The sequence below is a fragment of the Trichosurus vulpecula genome, chromosome 3, assembly GCF_011100635.1.
Source record: "Trichosurus vulpecula isolate mTriVul1 chromosome 3, mTriVul1.pri, whole genome shotgun sequence".
Taxonomy (NCBI): Eukaryota; Metazoa; Chordata; class Mammalia; order Diprotodontia; family Phalangeridae; genus Trichosurus; species Trichosurus vulpecula.
This window is the reverse complement of record NC_050575.1, coordinates 119,390,526-119,406,353: the sequence shown is the minus strand read 5'-3', so window position 1 is coordinate 119,406,353 and position 15,828 is coordinate 119,390,526. Positions and strand designations below refer to the sequence as shown.

Genomic DNA, 15,828 nt, shown 5'->3' with positions numbered 1-15,828 from the left:
TCAAGCCTCACCTACTCCATGATTCCTTCCCAGACTGCTGAAGCTCACACTAGGCTTTTCTGTCAACAAAATTTCAAAGAAAGTAATGCCTGGCCTTTGCATTCTCAGATGTCCTTTAAAATAATAATAATAATAAAAATAATAATAAATATTGGTTTGTTTGTTTAACTTTGACTTCAAGTCTTGATTCTATCACTCACTAGATGGAGCAGTTAATAGCAAGATGGACCTGGAGTCAGAAAGATCAGAGTTAAGATCTAGCCTTAGGGACCTATTAGTTAAATGATACTGGACAAGTCACTTAACCTCTGTCTCAATTTCCTCATCTGTAAAATGGGGATAATAGATTGGTACTATGTATGTGACATGGTCATGCTACTTTACTACCATAAGCCTCAATTTCTTTATCTGTAAAATGAAAATAATGAGCCCTAAACTGTCTAACATAGTCTCGTAAGGCTCAAATTAAATAATGATTATGAATATGTTTGTAACCATAAAGCACAAAACATATTTGTTCTATTATTGCTATCATCATTATTCAAATTCTTCTTCTTCTTGGCAAAGGATATGCTTTTTTTTCCTCTTGTCCCTTAAAGAATTTATCTTTCATGGGGACAAAATCTGGCACTCTACTACTTGTGCCCTTTGTGCCTAACTCTGGTTTTGGAACCCATATTGACTGTATGAACTTTTGTTCTGTCCTCAGGAGCTCTATACAGTATATCAGTTTTCTCTTCTTTAGACTAAACATCCTCAATTCCTTGATTTCTCTTTCTTCTCAATAGTGTTCTGACTACCAGCAGTTCATGGCCTCTAGGACCTGGATCTATCTCTGGTCAAAAGAATCACATAGTTAGAAGGAACATTAAAGGGCAGTAAAATTTATACCTGAATAGATGTATCTATCTACACCAAGTCTGGCCAGTGGCCATCTACTATTTTCTTAAAGATCTTATAGGAAGCAAAATCTGCTCATTTCCTCAGCTGGTAAACTCTAAACATTTTTCATCTTTCTAACCTATGAATAAAGGAACTATGATCACACCCTTCTCATATATATATATGTGTGTGTGTGTGTGTGTATATATATATATATATGTGTGTTTATATATATATATATATATATATGTGTGTGTGTGTGTGTGTGTGTGTGTGTATATATGTGTATATATGTATATATATATTTACTTATTTATAAATTACACATATATTATATTATAGTGATAATTGTGGATATTATCTTAAAAATCACCGATGTAAATTTAAAATAGTGAAATAAAGATAAAACATTATTTGAACCTTAAAGTTAGTTAGAAGCCACTGGAGTATACTATGGAGGCCAGGGTTATAGGGGGGAAAATCACTTGGAATATTAATTGGAAAGGAAAACAACTGGAGGCAGAGAGATGAATTAGGAATATACTTCAGAGGGGCAGAGCCAAGCTGGCAGAGTGAAAGCAGAGAGTCAACTGAGCTCTCCCACAAACTACTTCAAATACCTCTAAAAAGTGAATATGAACAAATTCTGAAGCAGCAGAATCCACAAGGAAACAGAGTGTGGTAGATTTTCAGCCCAGGACAACCTGGAGGGTCTACAGGGAAGACCTGTTGCATTGTGCTAGGAGAGCACCAAAGTCTAGTGTGGGGGCTGCACCTGTGCAGACTCGACCATAGCAAAGCTGGAGCAGACCCCAATGGACTGAATCACTGGCAGCAGTGATGACTCCCAGACTTCTCAGTGCAGGAGGAGATTCTGTCAGAACTGGGTGAGAGAGAGGTACAATCCTGTGCAGGGCCTGCTGCAGTGGCAACAGCTGCTCCTGGGGCTATCAGCCCACAGATCGAATGTTTGAAAGTCACCTATTTAAACTTCCAGGAGCCAAGATGGTGGAATAAGCAGTTAAGTCCCTCTCACTCTCCCTTGTTGACCTTGAAAAACCCAGAGAATACTGCCCCAGAAAAAATCCTGGAATAGCAGACCTATTAGAAAGTTGGGTTATTTCAGTCTTTTAACTGGGAAGGGATAGGGGGGATTACCAGGAAAGGTCCCTCTTGCTGTGGCTGAAGGGGACCAGTATAGGATGAGAGGTGTCCCAGCAATCCATCAGCAAGCCCCACCTCAGTGGACCAGTAGGGCATCCTGAGCTCAGGGTGGAAGAGCAGGTAAGTGCCAACACCAGGCACATACCACGTCCAACTCAGCATCAGATAAACTACCAAACCACTACAATATGCAACTGCCTGCACCTGAGGCCTTAGCACAGAAAACCAGTAACCAGGCCCCTAGCCCCTAGCACAAGAACACTGGGACCGTGCCCCCTGGGACCCAGAAGCAGAGATCAAATTTAAAAGCCAAAAAAGGCAAACAACATGATAAAGAAGAATAAAAAGTATCAACTTTTACTCCTAAATCATGAACCCATTTTGACTTTATTTTGGTATATGGTGTAAGATATTGGTCTATGCCCAGTTTTTGCCCTACCATTTTCCAATTTTCCCAACAGTTTTTGTGAAATAGTGAATTATTAGCCCAGAAACTGGCTTCTTTGGGTATATCAAAGAGTAGATTGCTAAACTTGTTGATTTCACCTACTTGTGTACCTATCCTATTCCACTGATCCACACCCCTGTTTCTTAACCAGTACCAGGCAGTTTTGATGACTGCTGCTGTGTAGTACAGTTTAATATCTGGTGTGGCTAAGCCACCATCTCTAGCATGTCTTTTCATTAATATCCTAGATACTCTAGACCTCTTGTTTTTCCAAATGAATTTTGTTATTATTTTGTCCAGCTCAGTAAAAAAATTTTTTGGTAGTTCGATTGGTGTGGCACTGAATAGATAGATTAATTTAGGTAGAATTGTCATTTTTATTATATTAGCTCGGCCTAACCATGAGCAACTGATATTTCTCCATTTATTTAGATCTGATTTTATTCGCGTGAAAAGTGTTTCATAGTTATGTTCATATAGGCCCTGGGTTTGTCTTGGCAAATAGACTCCCAAATATTTTATAGTGCCTTCAGTAACTTTGAATGGAATTTCTCTTTCTATCTCTTGCTGTTGGGCTCTGTCAGTAATGTATACGAATGCTGAGGATTTATGTGGGTTTATTTTATATCCTGCAACTTTGCTAAAGTTGTTTATTATTTCAAGTAGTTTTTTTACTTGATTCTCTAGGATTCTCTAGATAAATCATCATATCATCTGCAAAAAGTGATAATGTAGTTTCTTCTTTTCCTATTCTAATTCCTTCAATTTCTTTTTCTTCTCTTATTGCTACAGCTAATGCTTCCAGTACCAAATTGAATAATAGGGGTGATAATGGGCATGCTTGTTTCACCCCTGATCTTATCGGGAATGCATCTAGTTTATCCCCATTACAAATAATGCTTGTTGATGGTTTTAGGTAGATGCTATTTATAATTTTGAGGAAGGTTCCACTTATTCCTATGCTTTCTAGTGTTTTTAATAGGAATGGGTGTTGTACTTTGTCAAAGGCTTTTTCTGCATCTATTGAGATGATCATATGGTTTCTGCTAGTTTTGTTGTTGATATGGTCAATTGTGCTAATAGTTTTCCTAATATTGAACCAGCCTTGCATTCCTGGAATAAATCCTACCTGGTCATAGTGTATTATTCTCGTTATGAGTTGCTGCAATCTTTTTGCTAATATTTTATTTAAAGTTTTTGCATCAATATTCATTAGAGAAATTGGTCTATAATTTTCTTTCTCTGTTTTAACTCTACCTGGTTTGGGTATTAGTACCATATTTGTGTCATAAAAAGAATTTGGTAGGACTCCTTCTTCACCTATTTTCCCAAATAGTCTACAAAGTATTGGAATTAGTTGTTCTTTAAATGTTTGATAGAATTCACATGTAAAACCATCTGGCCCTGGAGATTTTTTCCTAGGGAGTTCGTTGATGGCCTGCTCAATTTCTTTTTCTGATATGGGGTCATTAAGAAATTTCACTTCCTTCTCTGTTAGTCTGGGCAGTTTATGTTTTTGTAGATATTCATCCATATCTCTAAGGTTGTCAAATTTATGGGCATACAGTTGGGCAAAATAATTCCTAATTATTGTTTTGATTTCCTCTTCATTAGAGGTGACCTCACCCTTTTCATTTTTGCAAATCAAAACAACTCTTAGATACCACATCTCTCCTGTCAGATTGGCTAAAATAACAAATCAGGAGAATGATAAATGCTGGAAAGGATGTGGGGAAATTAGAACATTGTTGCATTGCTGGTGGAGTTGTGAGCTGATCCAGCCATTTTGGAGGGCGGTTTGGAACTATGCCCAAAGGGCCATAGAAATGTTCATACCCTTTGACCCAGAAATACCACTTCTAGGGTTGTATCCCAAAGAAATCACGCAAGCGGGAAAAGGACCCATATGTACAAGAATATTTATAGCAGCTCTCTTTGTGGTAGCCAAGAATTGGAAATCAAAGGGATGCCCATCAATTGGGGAATGGCTGAACAAGCTGTGGTATATGAAGGTGATGGAATACTATTGTGCCATAAGAAATGGGGATGATGCCGACTTCATAACAACCTGGAAAAACCTACACGACATAATGCTGAGTGAGCGGAGCAGAGCCAGGAGAACGTTGTGCACAGCCACAGATATATGGATTCCGTGAGGACCAACCCTGACATACTGCGCTTTTCTCAGCAAACTAAGGGGCAAGGACAACTCCAGGGGACTCACGATGGAGAAAGCTATCTTCATCGAGACAAAGAACTGCGAAGTTTGAATACAGACTGAGGCACACTACATGCTCACCTTTTCTACTTCTCTTTTGTTTTTGTTTTTGGGGTTTTTTTTTTTTGGTTCTGTTTCTTCTTTCTCATGATTCATTCCATTGGTCAAAATTCTTCTCCACGACTTGACTAGTGCATAAATTAATTCAATGCGAAGTTATACACGACAGTTATATGAGACTTCATGCTGTCTTGGGGAGGGAGGGGGGAGGGAGGGGAGAAAAACTGGAACTCAAAACTATGTAGAACCGTGTGTGGTAAACTAAAAATAAATAAAGAAATTTATAAAAAATAAAAAATAAAAAAAAATAAAAATCTTTGTAAAGCTTTAAAAAAAAAAAGAAGAATAAAAAATTCCACGACCATAGATCTTCCCTTGGAAGATCAAAACACAAATCACGAGAGGACAACATGGTCAATATACCCACATCTGAAACCTCAAAGGGGAATATGAACTGGTATCAAGCCCAAAAAGCCTTCTTGTAAGAATTCAAGAAGGATTTTAAAGGTCAAATAATAGAAGTAGAAGAAAAAAAATTAAAAATACAATTGACAAAAAAAGGAATCTATTTCAGCAATATAAATGAGAGTTGAAGAGGAGCTAAACCAAAGAAGTGACTTTTTGAGAAATGAGAAGGCAACAGTTGTAAGAAATGTTGTAAAGGTAGAAATGGCAAGATCTGGCAACTGATTAGATATGTGGGATGAATGAGAGGAAGGAATCAAAGATGATTCTGAAGAATCTCTTTTCTGGGGAACTGTAATAATGGTGAGATCCTGAGCAATCATACATAAGAAAGTTTGAAAGAGGGATAAGTTTTGGGGGAAAGGTAATATAATGAGATCTGAAATGCAGATCACAACCTCTCCACTCTGTTCTACCCAAAATGAAAAGGGAGAAGTAGGAGTTCATAGTCAATGGTCACTGCTCCAGAGAGAAGAGGTGACATTGCAAGGTACACTGGCCTGTCAGGAGATAATCTGGTGGGTATGCAGGCGGGGCATACCCAGATATCAGATAGTTTATAACTAAGGTAGGGGGCATACACCTGGCTCAGAAAGAGAGAAGTCAGGAGCTTATACAGTGGAGAGAGGGCTAGAGTATAAGAGGATGAGAATAGGTATGATTGACTATCAAAGAAAGGGTGGTATGCCATTCTGTAACTTCCACCCATTCCCCCTGACTATGTGCTCTTGGGCAAGCAGAATATGTTTCCTTCTACACAATAACTCTTCAAATGTATAATTTTACTTTATTCTTTTCTTCTTTGGGTTACACCTACCTTTTCTTTTTTTTTTTTGCTCCAATAAACAATTTTATCATCTTGACACTCTTCAAAATCCTAGTTACCATTCTCTATACACTTCACAATGTGCCAAAGTCCTCAAAATGTGGTAGCCAGTACCAAACACAGTATTTAAGACATGGAGTGATCTCCCATGATCTAGACATTGCATCTCTCTTCATGAAGTCTAAGGTCACATTAAGATGTTTTAGCTAAATCGTGTCTAGTCATACCTTCCCTATTTCATATTTGTAAGTCAGATTTTAAATCTGAGTGTAAGACTCTACATTTAAATAGAGAAAATTTTATCTTGATTGATTTGTCACAACTCTCAAGACCAGCAGTTCTCAAATTTTTTAGTTTTAGGACTCCTTTACAATCCTAAAAATTGAGTACCCTATCCCAATAGCTTTGGTTTATGTGGCTCATAGCTATTGACATTTACTGGTTTAGAAATCAGTATGTCTTAGTATTATTATGAAAATAGTTTTGGCCTCTTAGATTCCCCCCAAAGGGGCTTGGGGACCCCAGGGGTCCCTGGACCTCACTTTGAGATTCACTGTTTTATAATATTGATACAATTTTGAATCCTGACTCTTTCATCTGTTTTGTTTAGTATCACTCCTAGATTTGCTTTCTTTATAAATCTGGCAAGCTTGCCTTTATCTTCATGCAAATTATGACTATAAAAGCCAAGGGAACACCTGGTTCTGGACCTCAAGATCTTTCTTGACCAGCAGCTCTAAAGAATGACCCCAGGTCTGCTTGGCTCTTATATCTATCACCTCTTTTCTGCCCTCATTGCCTACCTAGAGTCCCCTACCTTGCCCTGTTTCCTTTCCCCATTCCAGGTCTTCAAAGGGCAATGATTTAATCCATTGCAAACTCACACTTATTTTAATGAGGCCAGGGGTCAGCAGATGTAATAAATGCTGGTCTCCAAGCCAAAACTAATGAAAAATATATGCTCTCTCCCCTCCTCATCTAGCTACCTGCAAATTATGTCTCCTAATGCACGCTGCCTCTTTTGCTCCTCCATGACTTCAGACGCTGAACTTTGAATCTTTGTCACATCAGCGGCACCAAGTAATTCCATACAGAAGTCTGACATTTCCAGTTGAAAAAAATAAATTGATTAAAATTCAACAGGCATGTAGTATTCAGCATTTAAAGGTCGAAGAATCTAGGGAACTATCAACTGTAAAATAATTCAACATTTAACAGGGGTGGGGATAAGAGAGATGTGTTTCTTACTCATGCTTCTATTTTTTTCTCCTCCTTGGAATATAATTGTGGCAAATTTAGTAATAGCCCTTTTAGTGGGCCATCTATCTGCTTGGGACTTTCTGGACCATCAATGAATTCTCAAGTAGAGAAGCACTATAGAAGTCATCTACTCCAAACTCTATGGGAATAAGGAATCCTTTACCTGCTTAATACCTAGCTGAAATATGAATTGCTTCTTTATTGTCTCTAGAAAGTGATTACAAATCCTCTGCTCGAATCACTCTCATAATGAGGAATTTACTACCTGCAGAATTAACTTATTGTGATTTTTTTTTACCATTTCAATTGTTAAAAAAAAAAAATTTCTTGAATTTGGAACGCAAGCGGCGCCGGCGTTCTTTAACCCTGCAGCGGTCTAGTGGTCCTGGACAAAGCCGGGTCTCCAGCCATGGCGCTCAAAGTTCATGTGATTTACTGTGGTGCCTGAGGTTACAAGCCCAAGTATCTGTTGCTGAAGAAGAAGCTAGAGGATGAATTTCCTGGCCTCCTGAACGTCAATGGCGAGGGGACCCAGGAGGTCTCCGACTTCTATGAAGTAATAGTTGCTGGAAAGCTTGTACATTCCAAGAAGGCCGGACATGGCTTTGTGGACTCCTCAGATAAACACCTGCTTATTATGGCAGAGATCAAGGCCGCCCTGGGAAAGTGAGGCCTGAAGGCAGAGCTTAGGGGACTTGTCCCCATCCCTGCCCACGATGCTTTATGAGGGGAAGGATTGAAATGTCCTCTGGATCCCAGGTTCTTCCCTGAATCCTTGCATCCGTTGGGCTGGGGCTGAGACGGATGCCCCTGGATCCTGCTCCAAGTGTGTATGTATGTGTGTGTCTGACCCCTTGTCCAAGGTCTCTTTGTTCTCTGGGTCTATTACACTCCTCTTGGATTCCTGGTCCTTCCTACACCAACTCAACCCAAATGCTGTCTCCCTCACTGAGGTCTTCCTTCCTTAGCCCCTCCTGGGTCTCTTGGACCTTCCATCTTCCCTGCTTGAGGGTTAGCTCTCCTGCCCAGCCTTTTGGGTCCTCAGACATCCCTTCTGCAAAATGAAAGGATGACAGCCTCAGAGTTGCCTTGTACATTGGAGAAGGGCCTTTTCCACCTTGATTGGAGATGGAGGGAGGCTCTTGCTTGGCCTGGTATGGCCCAGGAAGGCCCGTTGGAAACCCAGAAAACTGTATTTACCACAAGGGCTAATTAATAAATGTAAAAAGAATTACAAAAAACCATTCTTTGTACTGAGACCAAGTCCTTCTATGACTTCAAGGTGGCAATAGCAGACTCTCCAAAAAACTCAAAGGCACATGTTTTACATTTCCAAATTCCTTGTCATAAAATTGATGTTTTTTTTTTCCCCAACTGGGCACTTCTTCAAATAATCACATTTTAGGGCTAGGACTGTTAGAACATAAATTCAAGAAAGGTCCAAAAGCTATGCTCTTGTCCATATTAAATTTGGTCCTTTAGCTCAGTGATCCAGGGATTTGGGGGTGGGGTGATGGTGGAGAGAGTAGGAAGGGAGTTGGACTCAGCTCTCTGCTAGTATCCTTGCTTCCAATGAGATATGCTGATGTATTACCATTTCTCTCCTCCCTCAAGAGGGAGATGGGCATGATATGTAATACCACCATGACCCATACAGGACTCTGAAAAGAAAAACAGCAGAAAACCAAAGTTTCTACACATTAAATAATGGGACCCTACCATATTTCTCTGGTATTCCACTGCAGGCTGCTTCATATGATTCTGCTGTCATCGCACCTTATAATCATCAAATGAATGTCCTCTCTTGAGTATTTGCACTTCTTAAAGGAAGCAAAGGTCATTGAAAAATTATTCCTTTGGACATGGGAGGCTGCTAGACAGATTATCAAGCAGGGCTGCCAATTTCACAGTGGGGTAATTAAATCAGTATTTATTATATTTCTCAATGATCCCTGACAGATGTAACAGGATGGATGGCAAATCTAGGTTTAGAACAATAATAGAAGCAAATGGGCAGGTGGGGATCAACAGGAGAATGAAGATGATTACATAGTCATCTTCTATTGCTCTTAGAAAGTTCATGGTCTGTTGCAATTTCAAGAGTAGTTTCGAACCTAGCTCCATGAAGATAGAATATATGAGATGTCCCAAAAGTCTTAATACAGATTTATAGCTTAACACTGCATTAAGAATTTGGTTGTATACACAACTGCTTGGAATATTTTCAGTGAAGTAGGATAACAACTGGGATAGCCTCACCAAAACTCCTCTGATTTTGTGACCTTGACATGAAATGATAACATGACACGGAAGATTCTTAGTAACAAGAGAAGTGACAAGGATGGAGCTTCCTAGAAGAGTTGACAGAACAACAGATCATATTGTGAGCACAGATCAGGTCTGTGTTATTGTGTTAATTATTTAAGGAAAGAAAAGAACATAATCCAAGTCCAGTTCTCTCTCTGTGGTGCCAAGCTTCAATCAATTGAGAAATGCCAATATTTCTTGGCTTCAGTTTCTTAATCAGTAAAATGGGAGATAGGTGGATCAAACCACCTTCTAACTCTAAATCTATGATTCTATAACAGGCATTTTTAGAGATATGAAAGCTAGAGGGAAGAGGAGAACCAAAGAGAATGAGAAACAGGGAAACATTTTTGATGGGAATATGATAATTTCCCCATTTTGAAAAAAAAAAAAGATTGCTCTCTTTATGCAATTTCTCCTCAGTTTGCCCTTTTTTCCCTGGACTTCTGGCTCTGTAATTTTACTCTAAACTTCTTCTTGGTGTTGTGTATTGTTGTTGTTGAGTTGTTTCAGTCATGTCTGACTCTTCATGACCCCATTTGGAGTTTTATCACCCAAGATACTGGAATGCTTTGCCATTTCCTTCTTCAGCTCATTTTACACATGAGATGCTCAGGCAAACAGGATTAAATGACTTTCCCAGGGTCACACAGATAGTAAATATCTGAGGCTGGATTTGAACTTATGAAGATGAATTTGATTCCAAGCCCAGTGCTTTGTCTACTGTGCCACCTAGCTGCCTTCATGCTGTAAACTAGAGGCTTACGAACGGTAATGAAAATTAGTCAGAGGGGAATAATTAAATGTGGGCAGCTACATTGCACAGTGAATAGAGTGCCAGGCCTGGAGTCAGGAAACCTGAGTTCAAATCAAGCCTGAGATACTAGATATGGGCAGTGTCACTTAACCCATATTTGCCTCAGTCTCCTCATATGTAAAATTAGGCATAATAATAGCATCTTCCTCCTAGAATTACTGGGAGGATCAAGTGAGATAATTATAAAGCACTTGGCACAGTGCCTGGTACATAGTATACAGTATATAAATATTTGTTAATATTATTACTATTGTCATTAGATAATGGCTGTGACAATAGTTGTGAGGATGATGAGAATGATAATGGCCATCATTGTGCCTTTGGTAGTGACAGTGTGATGGTTATGATGAAATGGAGAGGATTGTAATGGAAAAGAAGAATGATTTGGTAATAGAGTAGCGCTGTTTAGAGGAATATTTGGGTTTCTTCAGGAAAAGGGAGGGAGCAAGTGATGAAAATAAACCTGCACAAGGCTAAGTGGGAAGGATGCCTAGCGTGGATTCCATCTGCTTCCTGCTTGCACCTGTTATTTATTTACTTTTCAGCTTCATCAACTGAGCCTAATTGTTATTTTTTAAACCCCAAAACATAAGGATAGAGAGTTAGAGAGGCAAGGAAAAGAAGGGGGCCAAGGGAAAAGCAACAATTGAAAGAATAAAGATGGAATAGAGAAAAGCATAAGGAGAAACTTTACAAGGACCGAGTCTTATCTTTATATTCTGCTACAACATCTTAGAGCTTAGTGTTCATAGCCTGAGGGTATAAACAACTGCCATAAGTGATCCACTGATGTACCCTCAAAAGGGCATTGTCAGGAGGAGATTTGGATCCTATGGCCGAGCCTGTGGTGTGCTGTTTTAGCCCCATGCTTATCACAGCATTTGGAGGTGCTTGGCATCATATTGGATAGGGAACTGGACACAGAGCCATAAGATCCTGGTTTAGCACTGAATATGCTAACAAATTACATAACTTTTGGCAAGTCACTGACCTTTAAAGTCTCAGATTCCCCAACTGTAAGCTAGAGATAACAATTCTTGAATTACTTAGGTGAATTATAGGATCCTAAAATTATAAGGAATGTAAAAGAATAGAATGTTATAAGTCTGAGCTGGAAAGGAAGTGAGAAATCAGCTAGTTCACATCTCATTTCACAGATGAAGAAAATAAATCTTAGAGAGGAGAAGTTCACAGTGTGATTTGGTGGCATAGTCAGGACTTAAAGTTAGATCAATTATTTAGCAGTCATTATGTGACTGACATTTTGCTAACCACTGGGGATAAAGAGACAAAAGTGAAATAGTCTCTGTCCTTAAGGAGCTTATATTTTTCTTCTGATTTATTAATTATTTTTAACACTTTTGTTTAAAATTTAAATTCCAAATTCTATTCCTCGCTCCCACCCTGCCTTAACCCACTGAGAAGGCAAGTGATATGACATCAATTATACATGTGAAATCATGCAAAACATTTTTCATGTTAGCTATATCATAAAAGCAAGAAAAATAAAGAAGGTGAAAAAAGTATACTTCAATTCACATTCAGAACTCATCAGCTCTCTCTCAGGAGGTTGATAGGACTTTTTTATAATGAGTCCTTTGGAATTTTCTTGGACCATTGTATTGATTAGAGTAGCTAAGTCTTTCACAGTTGACATTCATTACAATATTGTTGTTACTGTATGCCATGATCTCCTGGCTCTCCTCACTTCATTTTTCATTAATTCATGCATGTCTTCCAATGTTTTTTCTGAAACCATTCTGCTTATCATTTCTCATAGCACAATAGTAATTCATGACAATCATATGCCACAACTTGTTCAGCCATTCCCCAACTGATGGACATCATCTCAATTTTAAATTCTGTGTCACCACAAATATAACTACTGTATACACACACACACACACATATGTATATATATACATGTATCTGTATATATATACATATATATGTATATATATGTTTATATATATATATTACTTATAGGTCCTTTTCATTTTTCTTTGGTCTCTTTGAGTTATAGGCCTAATAATGATATTGCCAGGTGGAAGAGTACATACAGTTTTATAGTCCTTTGGGCACAGTTACAAACATTTTTTTTTCACAATGGCTGGACAGGTTCACAACACAAGCAACAGTTCATTAATATACCTATTTTTCCTTCATTACCTCCAGTATTTGTAATTCCTGATAGGTGGGTGGAGCTACCTCAGAGTTTTTTTAATTTGCCTTTAAATAATCAATAGTGATTGGGAGCATTTTTAAAAAAAATATGACAAGGGATAGCTTTGATTTATTCTTCTGAAAACTGCCCATTAATATCATGTGACCATTTATTAATTGGGTTATGGCTCTTAATTTTTTATAAATTTGACTCAGTTACCTAAATATTTGAGAAATGAATTTTTATTAGAAAGAATTTGCTGTATTTTTTTGTTATTACTTTATTGTCTATGGTGCCTGTAAGCAAAATGTAGTTTCCCTGATTACCTCTTTTAATTAGATCTATTTTTGCTTTTGCTTTATATGAGATCATGATTGCTATACCTTCCTTTTTTTTTAATTCAGCTGAAGCATAATGGATTTTGTTCCAGCCCTTTATTTTATTTTATTTTTTTTTAAATTTTAAAAGAAAAATTTTTATTTAACATATACACCCAGAAGATGGGAATTGATAATGAGTTTTTCTTATTCAGATTTTGGTAATAATTATATGAACCTTTTTTTTAAATGCAATTTATTTATTTAACATATTTGGTTTTCAGCATTGATTTTCACAACAGTTTGAATTACAAATTTTCTCCCCATTTCTACCCTCCCCCCCACTCCAAGATGGCTTATATTCTGGTTGCCCTGTTCCCCAGTCAGTCCTCCCCTCTATCACCCCCCTCCCCTCTCATCCCCTTTTCCCTTCCTTTCTTGTAGGTCAAGATAAATTTCTACACCCCATTGCCTGTGTATCTTATTTTTTAGTTGCACATAAAAAAAATTTTGTTTTTGAACATCTGATTTTAAAACTTTGAGTTCCAAATTCTCTTCCCTCTTCCCTTCCCACCCACCCTCCCTAAGAAGTTGAGCAATTCAACCTAGGCCACACATGTATTATTATGTATAACCCTTCCACAATACTCATGTTGTGAAAGGCTAACTACATTTTGCTCCTTCCCAACCCATCCCGCTTTATTGAATTTTCTCCCTTGACCCTGTCCCCTTTCCAAAGTGTTTGTTTTGATTACCTCCACCCCCATCTGCCCTCCCCTCCATCATCCCCCCGCCTTTTATTTTTTTTTTTATCTTCCTCCCTCTTCTTTCCTGTGGGGTAAGATACCCAACTGAGTATGTATGGTATTCCCCCTCAGGCCAAACCTGATGAGAGCAAAGTTCACTCATTCCCCCCTCACCTGCCCTCTCCCCTCCTCCCATAGAACTGCTTCCTCTTGCCACCTTTATGCGAGATAATCCACCCCATTCTATCTCTCCCTATCTCCCTCTCTCAGTATGTTACTCTCTCATCCCTTAATTTCATTTTATTTCTTTTAGATATCTTCCCTTCATCTTCAACTCACCCTGTGTCTGCTCTCTCTCTTTTACATATATATATATATATATATACATATAAACACATATATATATACACATACATATACATACATACATATACACATAGATAGATACATACATACACATTCACTTATATATATATACATAAACATATATATACATATATACATACGTGTATATATATGTATATATATATATATGCATATTCCCTTCAACTACCCTAATACTGAGGTCTCATGAATCATACTCATCATCTTTCCATGTAGAAATGTAAACAAAATAGTTCAACTTTAGTAAGTCCCTTGCAATTTCCGTTTCTTGATTACCTTTTCATGCTTCTCTTGATTCTTGTGTTTGAAAGTCAAATTTTCCATTCAGTTCTGGTCTTTTCACTGAGAAAGCTTGAAAGTCCTCTATTTTATTGAAACTCCATATTTTGCCTTGGAACATGATACTCAGTTTTGCTGGGTAGGTGATTCTAGGTTTTAATCCTAGCTCCATTGACCTCCGGAATATCGCATTCCAAGCCCTTTGATCTCTTAATGTAGAAGCTGCCAGATCTTGGGTTATTCTGATTGGGTTTCCACAATACTCAAATTGTTTCTTTCTGGCTGCTTGCAGTATTTTCTCCTTGATCTGGGAGCTCTGGAATTTGGCAACAATATTCCTGGGAGATTTCTTTTTGGGATCTATTTGAGGAGGTGATCGATGGATTCTTTCAATTTCTATTTTGCCCTGTGGCTCTAGAATATCGGGGCAGTTCTCTTTGATAATTTCCTGAAAGATGGTATCTAGGCTCTTTTTTTGATCATGGCTTTCAGGTAGTCCAATAATTTTTAAATTATCTCTCCTGGATCTATTTTCCAGGTCAGTGGTTTTTCCAAGTAGATATTGCACATTGTCTTCCATTTTTTCATTCCTCTGGTTCTGTTTTATAATATCCTGATTTCTCATAAAGTCACTAGCTTCCACTTGCTCCAATCTAATTTTTAAAGTAGTATTTTCTTCAGTGGTCTTTTGGACCTCCTTTTCCATTTGGCTAATTCTGCCTTTCAAGGCATTCTTCTCCTCATTGGCTTTTTGGAGCTCTTTTGCCATTTGAGTTAGTCTGTTTTTTAAGGTGTTGTTTTCTTCAATGTATTTTACAGTATTTTTTTGGGTCTCCTTTAGCAAGTCATTGACTTGTTTTTCATGGTTTTCTCGCATCCTTCTCATTTCTCTTCCCAATTTTTCCTCTACTTCTCTAACTTGCTTTTCCAAATCCTTTTTGAGTTCTTCTATGGCCTGGGGCCAGTTCATGTTTTTCTTGGAGGCTTTGGTTGTAGGCTCTATGACTTTGTTGTCTTCTTTAGGCTGTATGTTTTGGTCTTCTTTGTCACCAAAGAAAGAATCCAAAGTCTGAGACTGAATCTGGGCGTGTTTTCGCTGCCTGGCCATATTCCCAACCAACTAACTTGACCCTTGAGTATTTCAGTGGGGTATGACTGCTTGTAGACTTACGAGTTCTATGTTCTACATTTGGGGGGAAGGTGCCAGCTCTGTCAGAGCCGCACTCCTCCTTCCCCAAGGACCCCCAGTCCAGACTGGGCTTAGATCTTCAGCAGGCTGTTGCACTCCAGCTCTGATCCGCCACTTAATTCCTCCCACCAGGTGGGCCTGGAGCCTGAAGTAACAACAGCTGTAGCTGCCCCACCTCCGCTGCCCCCGGGGCTGGAAGCCAGGAACTCCTTCCACTCCCGCAGCTTTTCCCACTAACCTTCTCCGCAGTCTTTGGTGTTTGTGGGTCGAGGGGGTCTGGTAACTGCCGCAGCTCACATATT

The 15,828-nt window shown here is 38.5% G+C and overlaps 1 pseudogene; it reads left to right on the top strand.

The window, feature by feature from the left end:
* The first annotated feature begins 7,732 nt into the window (after positions 1-7,732).
* Positions 7,733-7,993, top strand: LOC118840683 (annotated as a pseudogene).
* The last annotated feature ends 7,835 nt before the right edge of the window (positions 7,994-15,828 follow it).